Source organism: Puma concolor, chromosome A2, assembly GCF_028749965.1.
Source record: "Puma concolor isolate L17-30 chromosome A2, mPumCon1.1.hap2, whole genome shotgun sequence".
Taxonomy (NCBI): domain Eukaryota; kingdom Metazoa; phylum Chordata; class Mammalia; order Carnivora; family Felidae; genus Puma; species Puma concolor.
This window is the reverse complement of record NC_141668.1, coordinates 27,830,821-27,850,386: the sequence shown is the minus strand read 5'-3', so window position 1 is coordinate 27,850,386 and position 19,566 is coordinate 27,830,821. Positions and strand designations below refer to the sequence as shown.

Genomic DNA, 19,566 nt, shown 5'->3' with positions numbered 1-19,566 from the left:
TCACCTCAGGTTTACATATTTCAGATTTGCATACACATGCCCTGAACAAGATTTCAAAAATGTTTATCACCCAATGACTGCCTTAATTATGAATCCCCAGGTAGATATTTGTGAAATCCTCACCCAATGTGGCTTTTTTCCCCCTCTACCAGGTCCTTTATGCAGTTCAATACACAAGATAACACTAAGATAAAACAAGTTTTCTCTTTTTTTTAAGTTTATTTATTTATTTATTTTGAGAGAGAGACAGAGAGCACAAGGGGGAGATGGGCAGAGAGAGAGGGATAGAGAATCTCAAGCAGGCTCCAGGCTGTCAGCATGGAGCCCGATGGAAGGCTCGATCTCACGAACATGAGATCATGACCTGAGCAGAAAACAAGAACCAGATACTTAACTGACTGAGCCACCCAGGTGCCCCCAAAACAAGTGAAGTTTCTTGTGGGTGCCTCCATCTTCCTTGTGGCTGCCAAAGCCAGAAGAGACCTGGAGTAGAATGCTTAGTCATGGGGAAAGCTGCTGTGCTTGGCCTGGCAGATGGGGAAAGGAGAAGGGTTCAATTCTTCACAATCTGAATGGCATCCTCATTCTCCAATGTATGGTATTATCCCACTTTTTGAGAATTGTGTTTCACAGAGAGACCCCCCCCCCCAGACCTAAAGATATTTAAATTCTTTGATAAGGCTTTTGTGATTATTCATGTAGAAATCTTCCATGTGATCCTGGGGGAAGGCAGCACCACTGGAGATATGTAATCGAGCAACTGCGCTATGGGTTTCGTGTAAATCCTCACTAGTTTTTGTTAGTACCAGATATTTTCCAACAGGTTGCCAAAATTGCATCAGCGATGGGCAGAGATGGATGCACAGTGAGGCCCCTTATAGATGATACCCGATTCTTCAATGGAGACCTGATCAATCTTATTTGACGCATAGATACAGCTGATATAAACTCTGTTTCCTTCTACCGCACCAACGAGGTCCTCTACTGTGGCATCGCTATGCAGAGCCACACCGGCCTTATTAATTTTGTATTCAACCAGAATGCTCTTCACAATTTCAGCATCCAGCTCACTCTGAGAGCAAGTGGCTGTGAGATTAATGCCTCCCTTATCCTTCTTTTTAAAGCCAATGTAAGCAGGGTTGTTGTTCAAGTGAATACTAAAGCCTTCCAACTTGTTTTCAATTATCTTCTTATGTTCCAACGGTTTCAGAACACCAGGAACCAATCAGGATCAAGTTATATGCTCAGGCCACTGCAATGACTTCCTCTACTTTTCCCCATTCTTGGTACCCTCACTGATAACTGGGAGGTTCAGGAGCTGGATCTTGGCACCTTTGTATCTGATGACACCAGGAACTATAGGTGGTGAGAGTAGTGAATTCAGGCTGTCATTTGTAATATAAGTAGTGTTGACTTCTCCTGGGATAGAAAATCTACAAACCCAATTTGAGCATCACTTAATCTTGGCCACATCAACATCTTCTCCCAGCCCGCTATCGCGAGCTTTTGGAGTAATGTGTTCTCTAAAGCTTAGAAAGACTTCATCAGGCATAGGCGGTGTATTGTGGCCTTGTTTTTCTTGAATCTAAGCCATCTTGGCTTCAAGAGCCGTGATCTTGATTCAGGTGCTGCTCCTGGTGGCAAATCCCAGGGGATGCGGTAGTCTCTATACTGCTTCCCGTCAAACACCTGGTGCAGAGCAGCCACACCCATCAGGTGTTAATGCAGTACCTGCGCATAGGCGAGTACTTCCTACTTCTAGAGAGAGTTCTACCTGTGAGGCTTACGGAGCCACACAGCATGAAGCATTCTCCTCTCCCCCCAGCCAACTCCCCATTTTTTAAAGTTTTTGTTGTTGTGTGGGTGTCATTTCTTTATTGGGGAAGGGGATGAGTCATTCACTACGTACCTCTGTGCTGGCCCCTAGGTGCACACAGGTGGCCAAACTCTGCATACTGAATAAAACAAAGCAGAAAGACAAGTTTATTGCAACAGTTTTGACCTGCAAACTGGGAAACTGAAGCCTACCCAGAGGTATGAGTTCCGAGTTGCTCACAGACTAAAGGGTTTTAATAAGGCAAAATGCAGAATATATTTGGCTTTTTCAGAATGATTGCCTAATGGTTTTCTTCCTTATTTGGATCAGGGTAGTGGAGTCAATGCAACAAGGAAGTCCAAAGATGATGTTAACAGACGTGGTGTTGGGGGATTGGCTGGCATCCTTTGCTGATTTCTAAGAAGAGCTGTAAATTTCTGTAACTTAGGTAAGTCTGTTTTGTTTTTCTTTAATGAGACTATACAGCCCAGTTCCATTTGTCTTTAATATACGTGACTCCATTTTTGTTTTGGTTCTATAGTATACATATGTGTACATACACATCTGCAGTACGCCAGAGCTCTGGTGGGTTGGGGACGTCAAGCTCTTTTACAAGAGGGTATTATTAGAAAGAGCTGATTCTAATAGATGGGAAGCTGCAGCTCCACCCTGGTGGGAAGCCATCTCTGTCTTCATGCCCAGGTGGAGCTAATAACACTGGGGGGTTCGTGGGGGTGGGGGTAGCTGAACAGTGAAAGGAACTTGGGTGGACAGAACAGCCTCCAACCCTCCCACTCTGCCGGGACTGGTGGCCAGGACTCACCCTACCTCAAGGTAGGTCACTGGACTCTGCAGGGACAGGGCTTGGAAGACCTTGAATGCTCCATGGGACCACTCCTTGGGCCCTTCTCCATACCATACTTGTCAGAGTTCATGACTCTTCATCTCTCATGATAATTTATATTGATCAAATGTTTGCAGGTGAGGAATGATAAATTGAATTGTTGATTATAATAATTAATAGCAACTTGGCAGAGTGCTGTGAATTATACTGTTGTCCCTTTCACCCCTTCTCCACCTAGGCTCTAGTGTATGAGAAAGTGGATGCCAAAGTGGTGATTTAGCAATTGCCACATTAGTTGTGATTTTTGAGACATTATAGAAAAAAGGAGAGGTTACAGAATTTAGAGTAGGAAAAAACTAACAGTTTGGTTTTTTTTTTAAAGGTTTTATCTGAAAATTGTGGGTCATTCGATTTGTAGTTGATACTAGAGAAGAGTCTGAATTTTGTTATGAAAGGGATGATTTATTCACAGAGAGAAAAGGGTGTATTGATTAGTAGGAGTTACTATGTGGTGATTTAGAATAAACTTTGTTGAAAAAACCTTAATTTCAGGATTTGGCAGGGTTTGGCTGGTATACCAGAAACAACATGTTCTTAGCTAATCACTTACAGTTTTTTAGGACATGCTTGGAGGCAAAATAGAGACCTGCAGACAAATGATTCTGGAGATGAGTAAGCTTTTAGCTTGTTATAACAATGTAACAGAAGATTCCTACATGGAAGTTGCAAAAATAATTGGCACATTTCTGTTTGAAATTTATTAATGACTTAGAACACAGAGAAATACATAAAACTAATCAACATTCATCTAGCAGTTCACAATTAATAGCTCATGTAATCTGGGATAGAATCAGAATTCAGAAGTATCTCTATGACTTGGAAATAATGGGCTCAATTCAATAAGAAAGTATTTATGTGAAATGTCCAAAATGGATGAATTCATAGAGACAGAAAGTAGATTGATGGTTGCTAGGGCCTGGGGGAAGTGGGGAAAGGGAGTGATTACTAATGAATTGTTTCTTTTTGGAGTGATGAAATGTTTTGGAATTAATTAAGGGTAATGGTTGCATATTTTGTGAATATACTAAGGCCTACTAAGTGTACACTTTGAAAGGGTGAATTTTATAACTAGTTACATCTCAAAGTTTGAAAAGACATGTATGGCTAATAAACTGGGAATAGAACAAAAACTTACGAAAAACAGAAAGAAACTAAATATAGTAAGGAGGTTTTATCTTGCACATGTAGCCAGGTAAAGCTAGTTGCATTCCCATTAACTTATGCATTAAAAATGAACAATAATAAGAGTATATTATCTCCATTATTGTTTAGCATTGTTTTAGATATTCTAACCAGGACGTATGTTTTAAACACTCTAACATGATATATATCATATTTAAATACCAGAAAACAGAAGGCAATGTTATACTCAGTGCAGATGATTTGATTGTCTACATAGAACACAGAAAAGAATTAAAACATTCATTTTCATTTTATTTTATTTAAGTTTAGCTGACAATGTTCCATTAGTTTCAGGTGTATAACAGTGATTTGAGAACCCTATACGTTGTGTTGTGCTCACCACAAGGATAGCTACCATACGACACTATCACAATACCATTGACTGTATCCCTTAGTTTAGCTTTCATCCCCATGACTTCTTCATTCAAAATGAAAACATTTAAATTTGAAATTGAAAGAATTCAAAAAGGTAGATGGATAAAAAAAGAATTGTTTAAAAAAATCAACGGCTTTCCTATGTGTTATAAACAAACTAACAGAAAATTAAATGGAAAAGAGAGCTCATTCACAGTAACAGTCTAAATAATAAAATACTCAGGATTTAAATTAATAAGAGATGTGCAAAGAAGAATTCTTTCATGGGTGTCAGAGATGGGCAATTGTAGGAAATTGATGAAAACGATGTCATGGTAGAGAACTTTACTAGGTAGAGAAAATCTTTTTTTGGGTAGAGAGTCCAAAACTTCCATCAGATTTTCAAATGGCTTTAAGAAACAAGAAGGTTTATATATCATTGTCCATAAAGCATCAGTGTCTGTAATAGTGTAATAAGAATACATTGAGGAATAAGTAGAAGAATAACTTGCTAGACAAATGAGTTGGAATTGACAGATAAATGTAACCATATAGAAAATTTAAAAATTATGAAGTAGTATAAGTATTTGGTTTGTGATAAAGGTGACCTCTAAAATAATGGGAAAAAAATGAATTATTAAACACATGCTTTTAAAGAAAAAAGATGATTATTTAGAAAAAAATAAATGTATTTTCTATTTCTTTCCATATACCAAAATTTCAGATTTATTAAAGAGTTTACATAAAAGTTAAATCTTAAAAAAAAGTATTAGAAGAAAATTTAGGTTAATTTTTATGTAATGTATGTCTTGAAGAAGGCCTCAAACCATTATTAAGAAATGAATGTTCTTCTGAGTACAGGAAAATATAGGAACTTTATGTAGAGTATAAAAGGCAAATAACAAATTGGAAAAAGCATGGCAATATATATGATAAGGTTTAATGTACTTAATACAGAAAAGTCTAAAAACTTCTAAGAGAGATCAAAAGAAAAGTGATCAAAGGCCAAGAAAAAAGCAATGTCTAAGAAGAAATACAAATAATCAGTAGACATATAAAATGTTCAAATGTACTATTGGTCAAAGAAGTTCAAGTTTAAATAGCAATAGTATAGCACTGGCTAATATTAAGAAGTCTGATAATACCCAGTCTTTAAGGCTGGAGTTAGGAAATAGGCTTTTCTATTCATAGACTGGTGATCAGGGTCAAAAATTGTCATCACGTTTCTAAATGGCAGTTTGCCAATATCTACCAAAAGCCTTAAAAATGGGGCTAAACTTGGGGCACCTGGGTGGCTCAGTTGGTTGAGTGTCGGACTCTTAATTTCCGCACAGGTTGTGATCTCATTGTTTGTGAGACTGAACCCCATGTGCTATCAGCACAGAGCCTGCTTGGGATTCTCTCTCTCTCTCTGCCCCTACCCTGCTTGTGCACGTGCTTTCTCTCTCTGTCTCTCAAAATAAACAAATAAACTTTAAAAAATAAAAATTAAAAAAAAATTGTGGGTAAACTTTGACCCAGTAATCACTGTTCTCAAAATGTATCCTAGGGAAATGATTATGTAAATACTCACAAATGTATATTTGAGAAATGTCTCTGCAGCATTTTTTATAACTGTGGCAATTTTAAACAGTATTAAGTAGGTTACATGAATTATGGCTGTGGCAACAGTAATTTCCAAAATATTTTCAAAAAATATTCCCAGTCCAGGGGCGCCTGGGTGGCTCGCTCAGTTAAGTGACCAACTCTTGATCTCACCTCAGGTCTTGATCTCAGGGTCATGAATTCAAGCCCTGTGTTGATCTTCATGCTGGGTGTGAAGTCTATTTAAACAACAACAACAAAATTCCAGTCCCGTTCGCTCTTCCTTAACCTTGTCTCTCCCCCATTTACAGTTTGAATCTGTTTTGCCTTGCCCTGAACCTAGGTAGGACTTTGTGGCTCTCTCACTGAATAGAATATGACTAAAGTGATGTTTAAAGGCAGTATCTGGCTCTCTTTTGGAATTTTTCTTCCTCAAAACCCAGTCCATTGTGTTTCCATATTGTGAGGAAGCCCCGCCTCCAGGGCAAGGTCACCTGTGGGCATTCTAGTGGCATCTAGTGTTCATGTAAGCGAATGAGATTTCAGATGAAACCAGCCTCCAGCCTTTGAGCCACTACAGCTGATTCAGAGTAGAGAGAGAAGTCTGCTGAGCTCTTTCAAACTGCAGATATGTGAGCAAAAGAACAATTGTTTACAGTCACTTCATTTTGAACTAGTTTGTTACATGGCTATTGTACCTTGGACAGTATTGTTACATCTAAAACCTGCATATTGTGAAGCCATTTCACGTGAAAGTATACAGGAATAAATATCTTAAAAATTTAAAGATATTTACAAAGTTGCAACTTGGAAAAAGTTCATAAGATCATAAGAATATATGGGGCGCCTGGGTGGCGCAGTCGGTTAAGCGTCCGACTTCAGCCAGGTCACGATCTCGCGGTCCGTGAGTTCGAGCCCCGCGTCGGGCTCTGGGCTGATGGCTCAGAGCCTGGAGCCTGTTTCTGATTCTGTGTCTCCCTCTCTCTCTGCCCCTCCCCCGTTCATGCTCTGTCTCTCTCTGTCCCAAAAAAAAAATAAATAAACGTTAAAAAAAAATTAAAAAAAAAAAGAATATATATACATATATATAAAATTACATTTTGTATGCATGCGCAAAAAATGCACATAAATATTCAACCAGCATATGTATGCATAGAAGAGGTTGGTAAGATATTTGCCAAAATGAAAATGCTGGTTTTCTTCAAATGTTTGGAATGAAGGGATGATTTATACTTAATTTTTATTCTTACTCATCTTGCTTACTTGCTATATTTTCTAATTTTTCTTAAAGTGGATATCGATCATTTGTTAAATAAAATGGAACAAGTTTGGGCTTAAATTAGTTAACTGATGAAGTACAAAATATAGAGGAACCTGGCTCAATAGCTGTTCATTAAAAAAAAAAAAAAAAAAGACAGGAGTTTTAGTTGATTACAAGTTCAAAATCAGTCAACAGTGTGCTGTAACTGCCAAAATGTTTGTTAATGGAAAATCAGGTAGCAATTACCAAGTTTGAGAGTCCAAAGGATCAGAGACAATAGTCCTATTATATGACTTTGAGGTACCCCAGTTTAAGGACAGAAACTGCATTTCTTCCAGAAGAGACTGACCTGGATGATGGTAAGTTCTGGAACAAGGTTATATGAGGGACAGTAGAAACAATAGGGAATCCTGTTATGCTAGAAAAGAAACAAACAGGGGTGCCTGGGTGGCTCAGTGGCTTGAGTGTCCAACTCTTGGTTTTGGCTCAGGCTTGGTTCATAAGTTCAAGCCTCACATCAGGCTCTGTGCTGATGGCTTGGAGCCTGCTTGGGATTCCGTTGCCTCTCTCTGACCCACCCCCACTTCTCTCTCTCAAAAATAAATAAACATTAAAAAATATATTGGAAAAGAAACAAACACAATTGGTACAGGTCTGGAAAAGTGGGGCTGACTTCATCTGGATAATTTTAGAGAGCAAGAATTAAAGACATTGAGACAGATTCGGCTCAGTTGAAGAACATACTTTCAGTAAAATTGAGATATTCCAAAACTGACCAAAGAATGTAGTGAATCCTTGTCTCTGGTGTTGAGGTCCCTGGATGTCAGGATGTTTAGCTAACTCTCTGTTTCATGGTTTGGGTAGGGGAGGGTCTAGCTGGATATCATCTAAAGTCCTGTCCCTGCCAAAATCTATAAAAGTCTCAGTCATAGCATCAGAGCCCCAACAATACACTCTCGGGGCAATATTCTGTAAAGTCACTCCTTAGCTTACCTTTTCCTAACAGGCTAGTTTTCTGAATTCCCAGTGTCTGCTAATTAGCACAGCTGAGCCAAGTTTGGCAGTGATTTTTCTCAGAATTAAGGACTCCTACTTCTGAAGATGATGTGTGTTTTAATTAAGTCTCCTCATTAAAACTTTCTAGCTTTGATTGTCAGTGTCTGTCTCCATGCAGCACATAATAGATATTTGCCCATTTCTTATGTAATCTGATTAATGTAGACAGCTCATCTTAGTCACTCAGCCCCACAAAGTGAATTTTAAGCCTTTTTTTTCCCAGATAGGCTGAGTATAGATCTGTTTCTTATATACTTCCTTTAAGTGGGGTTCCTGACACACCTTAAAACTCTAGTTAGCTACAAATACAAGATTTTATCAAGTGCGTTGAAGGAAAAAAGATGTACTTTCTTCTTTCTCTACCAGCAATTATGAGAAACCAATTGAATGGAACATTTGAAAGAAAAATACATTTTTTTTTATTAAGAAAGAAGAAAATACAGAAACTCTATGGGCTTTGTTAAGACCCATGCAATTTTCCTCTCATGAGAATCCCTGCCCTCTCACTCATGTTTCGCTAGCACTGGTGGATTTCAGGAGGTCTGTATTTATAATAAAGTGTCAACCTACCTTACTTTGCTAAAGCATAGACACAGGTCTCTACATACTTGGTATTTGGAACAAATGGTCTTGCTTCCATTACCTCCTTCCGTAGCTCTCCTTTGATCTCGAAAACAGGAGGTCATGAGTGGATTGTGATATTAAGAGCATGTTCCCAGAAAATACATGGTTCTAGTCTCTTGACTTTCATCTAGATACATTAAAATAGCTGGACCCAGCATATGGAGCTGAAAGGGGATTTTATCGTATCTACAAAATAATTAAATTTTATTTGTTAAACTATATCTAAAATAAATTTAGGCAGCTCAGAATAATATAATTCAAACAAAATCTTACATAATAGCAGAGAAACTCTGTGTATAAAATTCAGGAGAAAATAAAGATACAGTATATAAAATAAAGATACATTCTAGATCTTTAAATATTATATACATTAGAGATACTTAAATATTCCATTTACTAGAAATGGTGTCTCTGTAGAATATATCTCATTAAACAAAGAATTTCTGTGGAAATATAAAAAGACAAATTCCTACTTAGAAGATAAATAATAAGAAAAAAGAAGAGATATATAAATGTATGGTATATCTGTCTTCACTGATCATTTGGAAAGCCTTTTCAGCAAAAAGTCACAGTGTAGACTATGTTCAGGTGATCTGTACTGTTTACTATCAGTCAAGATATAAATCACTTTCAGTTAAAATTGTTCCCAGAAATAATCCATGTATGGCTAACTTTTGCTTTACTAGTTGTAAAAATTCCTGAACTACTTGCCAAATTGGTGAAATGTCCTTTTCCTTGCAGGAAATGCCATATACTGATATATGGCATATATAATATATATACACGTGGTATATATAATGGTATATGGGCGAGGAGGACTTATCTTATGGGTCTCTTGAAAGGGACCCATTCAATAGTGTAATGACCGAAGTTCCGAAACCTCCCACAAAAGTCCACCAGAGTCGTAAGTCAAAGCCAAGCGGCAAGGGTCGTTTATTGCAGGTTCGAACCTGGACCTCTGCGCACTCGTCGCCAGTGACGAGCAGAGGTCTCGATCAGGGTTGGTACAGCGTTTTTATAGACAGAGACAAATAGCACAGGGGAGGTTTCAAATTATGAGGGGCCTGATTAGTTGATTTTAAAGTAAGGACATTTGTTGTTCTCTGATTGGGCATCCTTTGTCCTTTGGCGGGAAGGCTTTGTCCGTTACTTGTGGCGGGAGAAAAAGGGGGAAGGGGGAAGGGGGTAGGGGAGGAATGTGTTAAGCAAGCAGGTTTACAGAAGCGAGAAATGCCGGTTAGTTCATGTACAATCACTCCTTCCATTACCTATCAGACTACATTTAGGAAGTTTCACAACCCATTCTACTACACAGCGGGTTACATTCAGGAAGGGCTTCACAATGCTCGTAGCAAACAGCAAGCAAAACAGACTTCTCAGCAATTGTATTACTTATCAAAGATCCATAATAAGCAGAAAAGAGAAGTTAGCTTTAAACTAAGGCAGGGCTGTCATTTGGATTTAAAGCTGTTCTTTTCAAATAGGACTTATCGTTCAATTCCCACCAGTGAATTCTGTTCATTTGGTGAGCAGTCGTTGAATGCTATTACTTTTCATTGATCAAGCACCAAAGAAATTTTCATCTCACCGTAAGACATATAGAAACAAAAACAAAAAATCTTCCCCCAAAATAAAGGAAAAAAACCCTACATTTTAGCTTAATAATGTTCTCTAAGCGTGAAGGATTAGAAGATGAACATAGTAATAGAACCCGAAGTTCTCTTCATTTACCTGAAGTATGCCTTGATTGCTGAGTTTGGGAGAATCTCAAGTTTGGAAGTCAAATTTGTAATCATCACTAAGCATATGATGAGAAATCATGACCCTGTTTTCAGATCTTGTCACCTGCCTCTGACTTCTCTTCACCCTTACTCTTCTTCTAGCACAGGTTGTAAGAATGGTTGAATGTGTGGGTTTTGGGTTATGATGACCTGGGTCCCATTCTAGCTCTATCACTTACCAGCATGTGAGTTGAACAAGTTGCTGAACATTCTTATGTTCTGGATTCTTGATCTTTAAAGTAGGGATAGTAATCCTGCCTCATGATTTTGTGAAGATTAATAGATGAATGCTAGTAACAAGCTTAGTGAAAGGTCTTGTGGAGGCTATGGTTTGGGACTCAATGATGATAGCCACCACTGCCATTATTACTTTAACAGTGTTTGGTGTAAACAAAGGAAAGAAATAGCAAACCTCGCGCTTTGTACTGATTCTGTTTTCCACTGGTTTATGTGTTATTGAGCAGAAAATTTCTTTTCTGTGTGTTCTGTGGTTGCCGTTGTTCATTTGTATGCATTTCAGCATTTTTTGGGGGAGAAAAATGTACCAGTCTTAAAGATTCAATACATGGAAGTGTCATCTTCCAGCCATAGCCTGAAGAAACTATTCGAATTCACAGGAGCCAGGTGTCTGAAGTCTGGGAAGTATACCTCTACCATAAGACTTTCCTTATAGGCAAACCTTGCAGATACTGCAGATTTGGTTCCAGACTACCATGATAAAGTGAATATTGCAATAAAGTGAATCAAATGAGTGTTTTGGTTTCACAGTGCATATAAAAGTTATGTTTACACTGTACTGTAGCCTATTAAGTGGGCAATAGCATTATGTTTAAAAAAACAATGTGCATGCCTTAATTAAAAAATACTTTATGGCTAAAATTGCTAACCATCATCTGAGCTCTCAGAAAGTCATAATCACTTATCACAGATCATCATAAAAACATAGTAATGGTGAAACAGTTTGAAATATTGTGAGAATTATCAACAGAGAGACACAAAGTGAGGAAATGCTGTTGGGAAAAAAATGGTGCTTCCTCGACACAGGGTTATCACAAACCTTCCGTTTGTGAAAAATGGAATATCTCTGCAAGGCACAGTGAAGAAAAATTCAAGAAAATGAAGTATGCTTGTATTTAGTGACACAAAATTTTCTCTGCCTAGTAAAAGCATTTCAAAGAAAACAAAAGAATAATTTGTCTCTTCTGAGGAAATAATTTATACATTATGATTTCTTTAGTTCCAAGAAAACACAAATGCCATTTGCAGCAGGATTAAGTGAAGAATCTAGGTTCAGCTATAAACTTGTTGATAACATCAATGATTCCCAAACTTGGTAGTTCATCAAGATACTCTGGGAAGATTTTTTAAATAAGGACTTCTGTAAAATCATGATTCTTTGGGAGCTGGTGAGGGGCAGGAGGAGGTGGGAATGTGGTTACAGTGTGGCCTAGTGTGGATCTTGCACCCGAGGCAGGAGGGTATGGGAATACCAGACAAAGACTAAAGCTAAGAACATCTCAGATTCTGAGACCCATCGCACATCCTTCCTATTGCTCTGATGCTCTGAGTTTATCCCAATGTCTTTGAATTTCCTCAGAAAGAAAATTTGACAAAGCTATAGACAGTTACTCAGTGGCCCAGTTGTGGTCATTAGTTTTGCAGCTGCCACCAACACATCTCTCCAAGGGTAAGAATCCTTAGGCTGTGAAGTATTTTGTCCAGAGGCAGCATGAGAGACCAGGAGGCACAGGACCAGGAGTAGGCAAATGTCCTCTATGTCTGACCAGTGGACTCAGGTGAGTAAAGTAGATGTAAGCATCTACTTTCAAGATGTCTACTTCACTCTGAGAAGATGGATGGGTTAGGGAGGGCTTAAAGGATTATTCTAACACAGAAGGCCCATCTATACAACCTCCCAAACTGTTAACCCTCTTTGGTGTTTTGAAGTCCTAATATGGCTTCCAAAGGAGATGGTTTCATAATTCTAAGACTGTTTGAAGTCAGAGGGCAGTTGAATGGCCTTTGTTCTGTGGTACTTGGAAAGAAGCTATACTTTACGTTTAGTTGTCCTTATTTCAGTAAATGCAGGGGATCATACGTTCTACTCTGCCTGGTGTTGGAGTGTGCAAAATGGTGACAATACTTTGCTGTAGCTTTCATGAAAAGGTGGAGTCTGGTTCCCCATTCCTTAAATCTAGGATTGGCTTTGTGGCCTTCTTTGACACATTGAATGTAGCAGAAATGATGAGTTACAGGCCATATGATTTACGAACCTAGGCATCAAGAGGTCTTGTAGCTTCAACTTTTGTTGCTTGTAGACACCTGTTGCCACCATGTGAGTGAGCCAGCCTAATGGATAATGAGAGCTCAGTGACACATTTTGTGCAGTATCCCTGGGTGACAACAGCCAGACATAGAAATCTATAATGACTCAAAGGCCATCTTAGATTATTCAGCCGACTGGAATGTGTTGCTACATGTGAGCTATTATTGTTAGCCTTTATCTCTCCAAATGATGTGATTTTTTTTTTACACCAGATACTATGTATTTAAAATGTATTTTTTTTATAGGGATTAAGTGCTTTCCTTGCGGTTCAGGGTCCTTGCTTGCCTGTATTTATCTCAAAAATGAAAAAAGCATTGCCAATCCCACCCCATCCCTTTCTGTGTCTTGTGAGTTATTATTTCTTTGGTGAGTCTGATTGAGCTGAAGGCAAAATGGCAGTGGTGGCTCATCTTACTATAAGTCTTCTGTCATGTATTTCTTGTGTGTCAGAGTATAGTTTTGTTCTGTTTTCTTTTTCAGAAAAAAACCCACTCATTTTGAAACAAATAGACTAGTTTTTGCTTGTTTGTTTTACAGATGCTTTTCCTCTTTCAACTGAAACAATATCTTGGACTGATAGCTCATCTTACCACCTGACTCTAGTTTGAAAATGATGAGACTTGCTCCTGATTTGATGTTGAATGATTACAAAACTATGATAATTTCAAAACTATTGGATTATGGGGATCGAAAGCTAATGCTGTTTTCAAAGAAATACTTCTGAATATCAGTACTTGTAGATAGAGCACAATGTAGTTATTCTATTAATAAATAAAGTGACTAATGAAGCGTCGTACAGCACAGTGAGAATACATTTCACAAGGGCCTTTTAAAATGATTGTATAAAACAATTCAAAGAAAAGGAACCAAACTATGCTTTGTAATATATTTTTCCCAAAGGCATATTCATAACATTTATAAAATACATATTTTTTGTGTTGATAAATTGCCCTAAACACCCTCTGTTGAACAGGCTGACCATGGGCAAGACTGTGATGTTGACAGTTTGGGCCTTGGCTTTCCTCCCTACAGTTGGCATCCCTTGCCAAGTGGAGGATAAATAACACACATTCAGGATAGGTCGTTTTCTCTCTCTCTCTCTCTCTTTTTAACTGAAAATGTAGCACACACGGAGCAAAGCTTTCAGCAAGTATAATGTGTTTATAGTAAAATAATCTTCTTCCTACTGTAGATTCTTGGTTCCCCCTGGAAGTAATGTCTGCAGAGCTTCCTTTATATGTCCTTCTTCTGCATATGCATACATATTGTATATACATATAAATGGTGCTTATCTTAAGCATTAAGAATTTCTTGTCCTTCAAATGGTTCTCTCCTTTGGACAGCTGTCTTCACCTTTGTTTATCTCAGATGCCTCATCTATAATGTAATTAACCCAACTTCATAGAATTAGTTTGGGATTAACTGGTTATTATTCATAAAGTCCCTGGAAGAGTATCTGGCACAAGGGAACCACTCTGTGTTAGCTGTTATTGTATTCACAGTTTTGCCCACCATCTTGCATCATTGATTGACATAATTATATTTTTATAGGGGTATTTAAATTTTGAATCCAAATGGTTTCATCTCAAAACAAAAGATCTGTGGTAAAGACTGTAAGAAGCTTCACACGTAGAAAATTCTTACCAAGTTCAAGAGGCTTAAAAATCCTTTAGGCGTGAACTTAGAATATACAGTTTATTTACTACAGAGCAAAATTTACCTTTCATTAGATGCCTTTGTTCTAATGCTAAATGCCAGAGGAAAATGAAGTCATATAGATAGGGACTTTCTTTGTCTTTACTCATTTGTTCATTTATTCATTTAAAAATATATGTACTGTATACTTTATATCTGACACAAACCCAGGTGAATAAGAGGCAAATAAAAAAATCACAGTTCCTATCATTGTGGAGTTTACAGGATGGTGGGGACAAAGTTTACCAGTGAAATATTTACATATATATTATAACAAAAGGTGAAATACAAGATGTATTTGTGTGTATATGTATCATCTAGTCCAGTATAGGGTGTGATGGAGGCCCTTTCAGTAGAATTTTGAAGGAAAAATATTTTGATCCAAGAATTTTATTTCAAGCCAATTTGTCATTCAATTCTGAAGGCAACTGAGAGTTATTTCCTATTATTGAAAGGTTTATGAGATATACCTCTCCTATACTTTCCTAAAACATACTGTTGGATGACATATTCCAGCAGAATCTCTTTCTCATTCTCTCCTTTTCTTGACAAAGCCCTACTTCTCGTCCATACAGAGATATGCAAAATCAATGTGGAATATGCACACAAATTTTTATTTACTTCATCTGATTTCTTACAAACTTGGGCTTGTGTTACTTTCTGCAACTGTACTTTTAGTTGCGGTGTGTATTGTTAATACTAATTTTAATTTTGTTAGGCTTGTAGTATTTCTATGAAAATAAAAACAATAATTTCAGTCCTCATAATTTATTTCTTCTTTCTCATATTATTATATATTTTGATGTAAACCCTTCCTATTAGAGAACATTCTTCAATGAATAAGTGTGTGCATCTATTTAATTTTTCACCTGTGCAAGTATATCTGAAAAATGTCAGATCTTGGATCGCTATGTCAGAGGTTTTGGTAATTTTGATAGTTATTGCCAAATTTCTGATAATAGTAATTGCCCCAATATATATCCTAATCAACAATATATGTAGATGCCTGTTTTCTCATCATCTTATGAATAGAATGTTTTCTTAACCTTTCAGTTTTTGCATATATGATAAGATAAAGTGGCATCTCAAAGTAGTTTAATTATACTTTTCTTACAGGTGAATTTGAACATCCGTTTATGTGTTTAAAAGTTACTTGTAGGGGCGCCTGGGTGGCTCAGTGGGTTGAGCGTCCGACTTCAGCTCAGGTCATGATCTCACGGTTTGTGGATTTGAGCCCCGCGTGGGGCTCTGTGCTGACGGCTCGGGGCCTGGAGCCTGCTTTGGATTCTGTGTCTCCCTCTCTCTCTGCTCCTCCCCTGCTCACATTTTGTCTCTCTCTCTCAAAAATGAATACATATTTTTTTTAAATGTTACTTGTATTTCCTTCCCATAACTTTTGCCTAATATTCATTTTTAAAATTCATTTTTTATCAACTAATATATTCTAACAAGAGTAGTCGTTTGTGATAGAGCTACAACTATTTTTCCTGGGTTGCCTTTTGGGTTTATTTATGGTATTTCTTGACATGTAGAATGTGTGTGTGTGTGTGTGTGTGTGTGTGTGTTTTAATGTAGTGTAAGTTATCAATCTTTTCTTTGAGGACTCTGGCTTTTGAGTGATGGTTAGAACATCCTTTTCTATTCCAGGTTTATATGTGAAGTTTATATGTGAAACTCCATAGCTTTCTCCACTACTTTTATAGTTTTTTTTTCTTCACAATTACATTTTTGCTTATAATTATTTCTTGTGAAATATGTCAGAAAAGAATCTACCCTAATTTTACTTCAGACTTCTGGGGGGAACAGAAATTAGAGTCCAAGTCCCATGAAGTCAGTTGGGCTCTGGTATGTGCCTAGCTTTGAAGTCTCAGAGGATAAGCTAAAAGTGAGGGTGAAGTGTGTATAAAGAGGCCTTCATGGAGACTGAAGTTAGCTCTGAAGCATTTCCAGTTCTGGGAGTGGATGAAGATAATCCCATGTTTATAGTGCCCCTGGCAGAAACATAAGATAAATCACTTCCGGAAGAAGCTGATGTCATCTTAGGCCCCAACTAAAATTAGTTACACAATCAATTTTGCAAATGCAATGTCTGGAACAAAATAAAAAATATCCGAGATATCAAGGCGCGTAAGAAAAGACTGATTGAAAGAAAACAAACAAACAAAAAAAACCAAAAAAACAAAACAAAAACAAAAACAAACAAAAAAACCCCCCAGGCAACAGAAAACACTCATCAAAGACCCTGAAATAACAAGTTTATTGGGCTAAAGCATAATTATTTTAGGACTAACAAATATGATAACCAAATTTAGACAAAAGTGGTAAAGATTTGACAGCATGTTAGATCCAGATGAGGACAACATTTGTGAACTAATAGGTCAGAAGAAAATATCAGAATAAGCATGGACAAGTCAAGACTGAAAATAAGTAAGAGAGTGCATGGTACATGAGTGGGGCATCCCAATGTAAATAAGCTTGTTGAGAGAAAAAGAGATGGTATGTGATATTAAGAAAAATATAAGAAAGGATGCTGTACTTTGTCAAATGCTTTTTCTGCATCTATTGAAAGGATCCTATGGTTCTTATCCTTTCTTTTGTTAATGTGGTGTATCATGTTGATTGATTTGCAAATATTGAACCAGCCAGGCAACCCAGGAATGAATCCCACTTGATCATGGTGAATAATTCTTTTAATATACTGTTGATTTGATTTGCTAGTATCTTGTTGAGAATTTTTGCGTCCAGATTCATCAGGGATATTGGCCTGTGATTCTCCTTTTTAGTGGGGTCTTTGTCTGATTTGGAATCAAGGTAATGCTGGCCTCATGGAATGAGTTTGAAAGATTTCCTTCCATTTCTATTAGTTGGAATGGTTTGAAAAGAATAGGTTTTAACCTTGCTTTAAATGTCTGGTAGAATTCCCCTGGGAAGCCATCAGGAATGAAAAACAAGATAAAAACAGAGAGGGAGGCAAACTATAAGAGACTTTTAAATACAGAGAACAAACGGAGGGTTGCTGGAGGGGAGGTTAAATGGGTGACAAGCCTTAAGGAGGGCACTGTTTGGGATGAGCACTGGGTGGCATATGTAAGAGATAAATCATTGGGTTCTACTCCTGAAGCCAAGACTGCACTGGATGTTAACTAACTGGAATTTAAATTAAAAAAAAAAAAAGAAAAATATAAGAAAATGTTATATGTAGCTGAATAAAAAAGAAGATGAATTTGAAAGTGGCGATGATCACAGGCAGGTGACTTCTTGCTAGAAAAATATGTGATCTCATAGATAATGAAATAGTAACTTCAAAATGCCAACTGAAAATCTCTTATTGAGAGAAAAATTTCTTTGAGGATGAAAGTTAAGTAAATGAATTTTTGAATGCACAATAACTGTGCATTTGCCATCAGTAACCCGGGCCCCAAAGAAAATGCTTAAAAGGGTTTTATTCAGGCAAAGGAAAATTTTTTTCTGATAGAGATCAAAGATGCACGAGGAAATAAAGAACAATGGAAATAGAAACTATATGGTCAAACCACTTTAATCTCCATTATTATTTTAGCCTAAGTTTTATAATAGATCATTTCAGTCTGACATTTTTTTTTTTTCATGAATTCTCCAGCAATTTCCTAAGATCCTCAAGAAAGTTCACAGGAACAATAATTGACCAGGATATTGCTTAGTGTTGATCATTCTGGGTCACTTTTATCTAGCTTTTCTAGTATGTGTATTCAGCAAAAAATTTATGGAATTGAATATTTAAATATTATTGATATTTTTCTTTCCATGTTTTCCTATGGAGACTTCAGCTGTGCACCTATTGGCTCATTTTGCCTGTCTTTTGTATTTATTACATCCAATTCCCCTCAACTGTGTTTACTCCATTGCTTTATGTTGGATACTTAAATTTGTATTCTTTATGTCACTATATTTTCACCAGTTTCTCTTCTCCTTTGTGTTTCTTCAAAATTTGTCTTTTCTGTGATTGTTTTTATTCCTTCTACTTCTTTCCCAAATTCTAACAGCTCACACGTTATTTCCTCTGTTATCTCCCCTTCCTTGCCCTGAGTTCTTGTATTTCCCCTTGGTGACTTGTTTTACAAAACAGATGGCTTCACTAAGTTGTTTTTTAATTGTGACAAAAGAACTGGTACAATTTTCGTCTTATTTATGGTGAATGGAATGAGGTTTTTGGAGGGGTAGGGGGTTCAGAGTCTATAGACAAGAAAGAATTCTTTAGATGTCTTTGGTGCAAAAAGGTGATTTTATTAAAGCATGGGGACAACACCCATGGGCAGGAGGAGCTGCCCTGGGACCACGAGTAGAGACTGATTATATACTTGGGAAATGGGGGGAGGTAAGGTCCAGAGGAAGTTTCCAGTGAGATTTCATATGCTAAAGAAGACTCCCAGGATACTGGAGGCCTAGATATTGTCAAGCTAAGGTTGTTTTTCCCTCTAGCAAAGCATTAGCATTAAGACAGCAGGGAGTTCCTGGAGAAAGTTTTACTCTGCCAGCCTCAACTATTTGTCAATGGGCTGCAGGTTATAAGAAAATTTATTCTATATGCCTTTTCCTTCTGCCTTTGTTTCCCACCTCAAATGGGAAATGTTGTCTATTGGTAGGTTTTGCCGCTGTGGCTCACATTTTTTATAGTGTCCTCTAAATACTTGATTCAGACCTACCATCCCTCCCTGATTTCTGGCCATTTTGTTGCCTTCTTATTTTTACCTGCCATCCAAAGTTCAAATATTTGTCCTGAGTTAGAAATTCACAATGCAAATTTTTGTGTAGGCTTTATTTGAGTTTTTATCATCTCTTTTCCCATATTTATGGGGTTCGCATTGTGTGTCAGGCTTTGCACTAAGCTCTGCGGATATAAAAATGAACAGTAAAAGCAGGACTTCTGTTTTCATAGGGCTTATAAGATTAGTCGAGGAAAAAAAATTAAATAAGCAAGTTCAAAACGGTGCATGCTAAGTATTA

At 37.3% G+C, this 19,566-nt stretch overlaps 1 pseudogene; it reads right to left on the bottom strand.

Moving 5' to 3' along the window:
- Positions 1–553: 553 nt before the first annotated feature.
- Positions 554–1,954, bottom strand: LOC112866402 (developmentally-regulated GTP-binding protein 1 pseudogene; annotated as a pseudogene).
- Positions 1,955–19,566: the final 17,612 nt, after the last annotated feature.